This window comes from Sminthopsis crassicaudata, chromosome 3 (genome assembly GCF_048593235.1).
Source record: "Sminthopsis crassicaudata isolate SCR6 chromosome 3, ASM4859323v1, whole genome shotgun sequence".
Lineage (NCBI taxonomy): Eukaryota > Metazoa > Chordata > Mammalia > Dasyuromorphia > Dasyuridae > Sminthopsis > Sminthopsis crassicaudata.
The window spans coordinates 641181656-641190447 of NC_133619.1; positions in this window are offsets into that span (position 1 = coordinate 641181656).

Consider the following 8792-nt stretch of genomic DNA (forward strand, 5'->3'; position numbering starts at 1 on the left):
AATAGGAGACTATAAAGACATGGACTTACACAAGTCATAACCATCAAAACAATAAGAGAGGAGATGACCTTCTAGGAAAGGATTCATCCTAATTGTGTGTTTGAGAAGTAACATCCATCACTGAAGAACAGGAATGCCAGTAGCAGAATTTTTTGTTCTTGGATCCTCAAAATAGAAGATTAGTGATCCCAGGTGATCTATCACAGTAAAAATCATTGCAAAACTTGTAGTTCTTCTGCAATGATCAGAGAAATTTGCTAGGGAAGGAGGAGGGACATAATTATAACAATATTAAGCCCAGTCTATTAGGCTTAAGGCATAGACCATTTTATCATCAGTGTAAAAGGACCAAGTTCCTCCCTTAGCTTTAACTTCAGATAACAGTAATAAATCTCTTTTTATGTAATAGTATTCTAGATTTTTTTTTATTAATTTTTATAATTATAACATTTTCTTTGACAATACATATTCATAGGTAAATTTTTTTTTAACAACATTATCCGTTGTACTCCCTTCTGTTCCAAATTTTTCTCCTCCTTCCCTCCACCTCCTCCCCTAGATGGCAGGCATTCCCATACATATTAAATATCTTATAGTATATCCTAGGTACAATATATATGTGCAGAACCGAATTTTGTTGTTGTTGTTGTTGCAAAGGAAGAATTGTATTCGGAAGCTAAAAATAATCTGGGAAGAAAAACAAAACAAAACAGTGCTCATAGTTTATACTCATTTCCCAGTGTTCCTTTTCTGGATGTAGCTGATTCTGTCCATCATTGATCAATTGGAATTGGATTAGCTCTTCTCTATGTAGAAGATCTCCACTTCCATCAGAATACATCTTCATACAGTATCATTTTTGAAGTGTATAATGATCTTTTGGTTCTGCTCGTTTCACTCAGCATCAGTTGATGTAAGTCTCTCTAAGCCTCTCTGTATTCCTCCTGTTGGTCATTTCTTATAGAACAATAATATTCCATAACATTCATATACCACAATTTACCCAACCATTCTCCAATTGATGGACATCCATTCATTTTCCAGTTTCTAGCCACTATTAAAAGGGCTGCCACAAACATTTTGGAACATACAGGTCCCTTTCCCTTCTTTAGTATTTCCTTGAGATATAAGCCCAGGAGTAGCACTGCTGGGTCAAAGGGTATGCACATTTTGATAACTTTTTGGGCATAATTCCAGATTGCTCTCCAGAATGGGTGGATTTTTTCACAACTCCACCAACAATGTATTAGTGTCCCAGTTTTCCCACATCCCCTCCAACATTCATCATTATTTGTTCCTGTCATCTTAGCCAATCTGACAGGTGTGTAATGATATCTCAGAGTTGTCTTAATTTGCATTTCTCTGATCAATAGTGATTTGAAATACTCTTTCATATGAGTGGAAATAGTTTCAATTTCATCATCTGAAAATTGTCTGTTCATATCCTTTGACCATTTATCAATTGGAGAATGGCTTGATTTCTTATAAATTAGAGTCAATTCTCTGTATATTTTGGAGATGAGGCCTTTATCAGAACCTTTAACTGTAAAAATATTTTCCCAATTTGTTACTTCCCTTCTAATCTTATTTGCATTAGTTTTGTTTGTGCTGAAACTTTTTAATTTGGTGTAATCAAAATGTTCTATTTTGTGATCAATAATGGTCTTTAGTTCTCCCTTGGACACAAACTCCTTCCTCCTCCACAAGTCTGAGAGGTAGACTATCCCATGTTCCTCCAATTTATTTATGATTTCATTCTTTATGCCTAAATCTTGGATCTTATCTTAGTATGTGGTGTTAAATGTCGGTCCATGCCTAGTTTCTACCATACTAATTTCCAGTTTTCCCAGCAGTTCTTGTCAAATAATGAATTCTTATCCCAAAAGTTGGGATCTTTGGGTTTGTCAAACACTAGATTGCTATTTTTATTCACTACCTTGCCCTGTGAACCTAACCTGTTCCACTGATCAACTAGTCTACTTCTTAGCCAATACCAAATGGTTTTGGTGACTATTGCTTTATAATATAGTTCTAGATCAGGTATAGCTAGACTACCTTCATTTAATTTTTTTTTCATTACTTCCCTTGAAATTCTCGACCTTTTGTTCTTCCATATGAATTCTGTTGTTATTTTTTCTAGATCATTAAAATAGTTTCTTGGGAGTCTGATTGGTATAGCACTAAATAAATAGATTAGTTTAGGGAGTATTGTCATCTTGATTATATTCGCTTGGCCTATCCAAGAGCACTGAATGTCTTTCCAATTATTTAAATCTGATTTTATTTTTGTGGCAAGTGTTTTGTAATTTTGCTCATATAATTCCTGACTCTCCTTTGGTAGATATATTCCCAAATATTTTATACTATCGACCGTTATTTTGAATGGAATTTCTCTTTGTATCTCTTGCTGTTGGATTGTGTTGGTAATGTATAAAAATGCTGAGGATTTATGTGGATTTATTTTGTATCCTGCAACTTTGCTAAAATTCTGAATTATTTATAATAGCTTTTTAGCAGAGTCTATGGGGTTCTCTAAGTATACCATCATGTCATCTGCAAAGAGTGATAGTTTGATTTCCTCATTTCCTACTCTAATTCCTTGAATCTCTTTCTCAGCTCTTATTGCCGAGGCTAGTGTTTCTAGTACTATATTGAAAAGTAATGGTGATAGTGGGCAACCTTGTTTCACTCCTGATCTTACAGGGAAAGGTTCTAGTTTATCTCCATTACATATGATGTTTACTGACGGTTTTAAATATATGTTCGTTATTATTTTAAGGAATAGTCCATTTATTCCTATACTCTCAAGCGTTTTTAGTAGGAATGGATGTTGGCTTCTGTCAAATGCTTTTTCTGCATCTATTGAGATGATCATATGGTTTTTATTAATTTGATTATTAATATGGTCAATTATACCAAGAGTTTTCCTAATATTAAACCAGCCCTGCATTCCTGGTATAAATATCACTTGATCATAGTGTATTATCCTGGGGATGATTTTCTGAAGTCTTTTTGCTAATATCTTATTTAAGATTTTAGCATCAATATTCATTAAGGAAATTGGTCTATAGTTTTCTTTCTCAGTTTTCGATCGACCTGGTTTAGGTATCAGTACCCATGTCTGTGTCATAAAAGGAATTTGGTAGGACTCCTTCAGTCCCTATTTTTTCAAATAGTTTATATAGCATTGGAGTTAGTTGTTCTTTAAATGTTTGGTAGAATTCACATGTAAATCCATCTGGTCCTGGGGATTTTTTCTTAGGAAGTTGGTTAATAGCTTGTTCTATTTCTTTTTCTGAGATGGGACTATTTAGACTACTTACTTCTTCCTCTGTTAATCTGGGCAAGCTATATTTTTGAAGGTATTCTTCCATTTCATTTAAGTTATCGAATTTATTGGCATAAAGTTGAGCAAAGTAGCTCCTAACTATTGTTCTAATTTCCTCTTCATTAGTGGTGAGTTCTCCCTTTTCATTTTCAAGACTAACAATTTGCTTTTTATCTTTCCTTTTTTTAATCAGGTTTACTAAGGGTTTGTCTATTTTGTTGGTTTTTTCATAGAACCAACTCTTAGTTTTATTAATTAATTCAATAGTTTTTTTTTTTTTTTTTTTTTTTTTTTTTTTTTTTACTTTCAATTTTATTAATCTCACCTTTTAAATTTAGAATTTCAAGTATTGTGTTTGGGTTTTTTTAATTTGTTCCTTTTCTAGCAATTTTAGTTGTAAGCCCAATTCATTGGCCCTCTCTTTCTCTATTTTATGCAAGTAGGCTTGTAGAGATATAAAGCTTCCCCTTATTACTGCTTTGGCTGTATCACACACATTTTGGTATGATGTCTCATTATTGTCATTTTCTTGGGTGAAGTTATTAATTATGTCTATGATTTGCTGTTTTACCCAATCATTCTTTAGTATAAGATTATTTAGTTTCCAATTATTTTTTGGTCTATTTTCCCCTGGCTTTTTATGAAATGTAATTTTGATTGCATTGTGGTCGGAAAAGGATGCATTTACTATTTCTGCCTCACTGCATTTGATTTTGACGTTTTTATGTCCTAGTATATGGTCAATTTTTGTATAGGTTCCATGAATTGCTGAGAAGAAAGTATACTCCTTTTTGTCTCCATTTAGCTTTCGCCAAAGATCTATCATATCAAACTTTTCTAGTATTCTATTTACCTCTTTGACTTCTTTCTTATTTACTTTGTGGTTTGATTTATCTAATTCTGAGAGTGCAAGGTTGAGATCTCCCACTATTATAGTTTTGCTGTCTATTTCTTCTTGCAGCTCTCTTAATTTCTCTTTTAAGAATTTAGATGCTGCACCACTTGGTGCATATGTTTAATATTGATACTGCTTCATTATTGATGCTGCCCTTTAACAGGATATAATGCCCTTCCTTATCTCTTTTAATTAGATCAATTTTTGTTTTTGCTTGATCTGAGATGAGGATGGCTACCCCTGCTTTTTTGGCTTTGCCTGAAGCATAATAGATTCTGCTCCACCCTTTTACTTTTAGTTTGAATGTCTCACCCTGTTTCAGGTGTGTTTCCTGTAAATAACATATAGTAGGATTCTGACTTTTAATCCAGTCTGCTAACTGCTTCCTCTTTATGAGGCAGTTTGCCCCATTCACATTTATGGTTAGAAGGACTAATTCTATATTGCTTGCCATCCTATTAACCCCTGCTTATGCTTTTCCCCTTTCCTTCCCTCTCACCCCCCTACCCAGTATTAAACTTGTGAACACCACTTGCTTTTCACAGCCCTCCATTTTTAGGATCCCTCCCTCACCTTAAAGTTCCTCCCCTTATTTTACCCCTTTTCCTCACACTTTCTGTATTCCCTTCCCCTTAGCTTACTCCTTCCCTCTCACTTTTCAATGAAGTGGAAGAAATTTCACCATAAATCAAATATGTCTATTGATACACACTATGTTCATCTCCCTCCTTTCTTTCTCTCAGATATAATAGGTTACCTTTGCCTCTTCATGAGATGTACTTTACACTTTTTTATGATATAATTTCCTTTCCACCTCTAGTTTCCAGGACAAATTATACATATGTTCTTTACATATTTTTATAACAGAAGTATAGTTCTCAAGATTTCTTTTTACCTTTTTAGAAATCTCTTGAGTTCTGTATTTGAAGATCAAACCTTTTATGTAGGTCTGTTTTTTTCATCAAAAATAGATGGAATTCATTTATTTTGTCAAATGTCCATCTTCTTCCCTGGAAAACGATGCTCATTTTTGCTGGGTAAGTTATTCTTGGCTGCATACCAATATCTTTAGCCTTTTGGAATATCATGTTCCAGGCCCTGCATTCTTTTAATGTGGACGCTGCTAGATCCTGGGTTATCCTTATTGTGGCTCCTCCATATCTGAATTGCTTTTTTCTAGCAGCTTCCAGTATTTTATCCTTTGTCTGATGGTCCTTGAACTTGGCCACTATATTTCTTGGCGTTTTGATTTTAGGGTCCCTTTCAGTAGGTGATCGATGAATTTTTTTCAATGTCTATTGTACCCTTTATTTCCAAAACGTCAGGGCAGTTCTCTTTGATAATTTCCTCGAAAATAGTGTCCAAGCTCTTTTTTTCCCTCACATTTTTCAGTGAGTCTGATTATTCTCAAATTGTTTCTCCTGGATCTGTTTTCCAGGTTTGTTGTCTTTCTAATAAGGTACTTGACATTCTTTTCAATTGTTTCATTTCTCTGGTTTTGCTTGACTACCTCTTGGTTTCTCCTTGAGTCATTCATTTCTACTGTTCGAGTCTAATTTTCAATGATGTATTTTCTTCACTCACTTTTTTTATATCTTTTTTGTAATTGTCCAATTGAGTTTTTATCTTCTATGGAATTTTTTTTCCATTTTATCCATTTTATTTTTTAGAAAGCTGTTTATTTTTTCCATCTCACTAATCCTGTTTTCCTTGGAGTTGTTTACCTTTTCCAGCTCACTAATCTTATTTCTCAATGATTTGATTTCTTTATCCACTCTGTCTTTAAATGCATGAGATGACTTCTCCAGGCTCTCTTGCCAAGCTTCCCATTTCTCTTCTAGCTCTCTTGTGAGAGCCTTTTTGATTTCCTCCATGAGATTCTTTTATATTGAGAAGCAGCTCATATCCCCCTTAGGGGATTCCTCTGGGGACAGTCTGTTTTTAGTCTCCTCAGTGTTTGAAGTCTGCTCTCTCTCCATACAGAAGCTGTCAATGGTTAGAGCCCTTTTGAATTTTTTGTTCATTTTGTCAGAGCAGCAATCTTTTCTGGCGAATTTCAAGGATGTCTTTTCTTGGTGATTATTTGTGGATTTCTTTCTGGGTCAAGCATTAACTCTGAGGCTTGTCATGAAGTAAGTTCTGAGAGAAAACGCAGAGTTCAAGCAGCTGTCTGCCTCCACACCACCATCTTGGGCGGAAGTCTCGAGTTCTAGATTAATTAATGGGTTTCATAGCCAAACTTACAATCTGAGAGAAGGAAAACTTAATGTCCAGAAAGAAAAAATAGCATATGAGAAAATATGAGTCAAAAGAGTTCTGCCATGACCTCCATAAGGGCATCTTTTCAACCTTCACAGCTATCTCTCTACATCTGCACAATTTAGCAAGTTGAGGAATGTAGCCTGAGTCTCCTGAGCCCACTGCTATTGGATTCTTTGCTCATTGATGGAGATCAGTGCCCTTTGCCCATATGAGAGGTTGGATGGATGGAGAAAAATGCCTCAGAATCACCAGTTTTAAAGACATTGGCAGTCAATCAAAGGAAACTACCACCACCCTTGTACCAGGGGACCTTGATGACTCCAGATTAAAACTGGGCCTGCTCAGAGAGCCCGGATTATATAGCTATCTCTGGTCCTCAGTTCTCAGAGCAATCAAATTATAGTCCCAAGAGATTCCACATCACAATGCAAGCCCCATTACTTCTATCTTGGGACAGCTAAGAGATCCAATGGATAAAGTTCTGAATCTAGAGATCTGAGTTCAAATCCAACCTCAGACACTTAGTATCTGACTTTACGGCCTTGGACAAATTACTCTAGAATTTTACACATTAAATGGCAACATAATAATTCCCTCAAAACCCAATAACTTGCTGGTTACAGTTAACAGAGATATCTTAAAATACTTTATATCAAGAAACCACAAAAAAAAAAAAAAAAAAAAAAAAAAACCTTTTACACTGGAATCTATAGCTCCAAACTTGTCTCAAAAATATAACTATGAGACACAAAATAAATTGTGGTACAATCTATCTAGTTTTCATTGATTTAACAATATGTAGTCAATTTCTCATACAAATCATTTCTAGACCATAAGAAAATAATTAAGTCACCCCCCCCCCCCTTTGATTCTTCATGTTTTTAAGTGTATGTATAGGGCGAAAGGGAGAAGTCTTAGTTGTTCAACAACCCAATTTACTACATTAGATTTTACAAGGCTGTCATTATTAACACACATTCTTGCAGTTTCTTTCATAGAGATATTAAATTTTAGGTTTTTGCCAAGACTAGAAAATTTAAATCGGAGTTTCACAGAAGTTTATAGATAAATGAGACTTCCTGAAGTCTTTTCCCAAAAACTCTCCCCCAAAATCATGTGATTATTATTGTTCCAAAACAGGATATACCTATTCAAATATGTAAGAGAACCTTTAAAGAGAATGTCTCTTTCTTGCAGACAGCTGTTCCTAGGTGTTGATTCTAATTTTACAATATTTAGATCAAAAAACAAGCTAACTTTTTAAATGCAGGGATTGGCCCAAAGTAGTTCACTTCCAATTTGTATGCAACTCTTGAGAAAAGAACGGCTTTTATATTTTTAAGGGCAATAACATGATCCAAAATTTTAAAAATGATTCTTAGTTCATGAATTGTACGAAAAACAGGTTTTAGGCTTCATCTGGCTGAACTTTTGTTCTAATAATGCATTACACTGTAATTATCATTTCACATATTAATTACACTTTTATACAATGATTTCCTAGATGGGGCCATTTTGCTCCTTATTGGGTTTTCTGCCCAGTGGGGTCCAGACTGAGGAGAAGAGGCATTAGAGAGGCAGCAACATTCAGGGGAGTGCTGGTTTCAGAATCAGTTAGCCAATAGTATTCCTGGTGATGAAATAAAATTTACAAGTAGATTCAAAATGCAGGGGCCATATATAAGCAAAAAGAATAATCAAAAGTGGAGTTAGTAGGGACAATGGCCAGGAACCCCACCCAGAGGAAGCATGAGTGGGAGGGGTGGGGAAGGGAGGGATGAGACTATCATGAATACCTCTCATCCAAACAGCTTTTCCTAAGATAAATACCAAAGAATGCTTTCCCCAAAGTTCTGCTTTTGTCTCCTTGAAGGGTGGGGGCAGGGTCTGAAGCAGTGCCAGTATACACAAAGAAAGGAGCAATGGGATCACCTGAGGTACGAGCACCATGTTTCAAAGGGTGTTAAAGCATTGGGTAGAGAGGATGCCATGCAGAGTGGAGACAATCATTATTCTTAAATGGGTTTGATCTAATTTAGCAAAAGCCTGAGCCTTGCAATCTTACAATTAGTAAAAGTGACAACAAAACCAAAAAAAAGCAGTTTGAAGCTCCTGGGAGGGGAATATTTGTTAAATACACCAGTTCTTGCCTAAGTATATTCCCCTCCTCCAGAAGGGTTTTAGGATGGGGGACTGAGCAGCCCTTTCACAAACTGGCAGACCTGACAGATCTGTGTAATTGTTTCTCCTAACTTGTGACCAGTGAAAATAAGTTTCACAAGGATTGGAGAGCATTTTTTTTTTTTT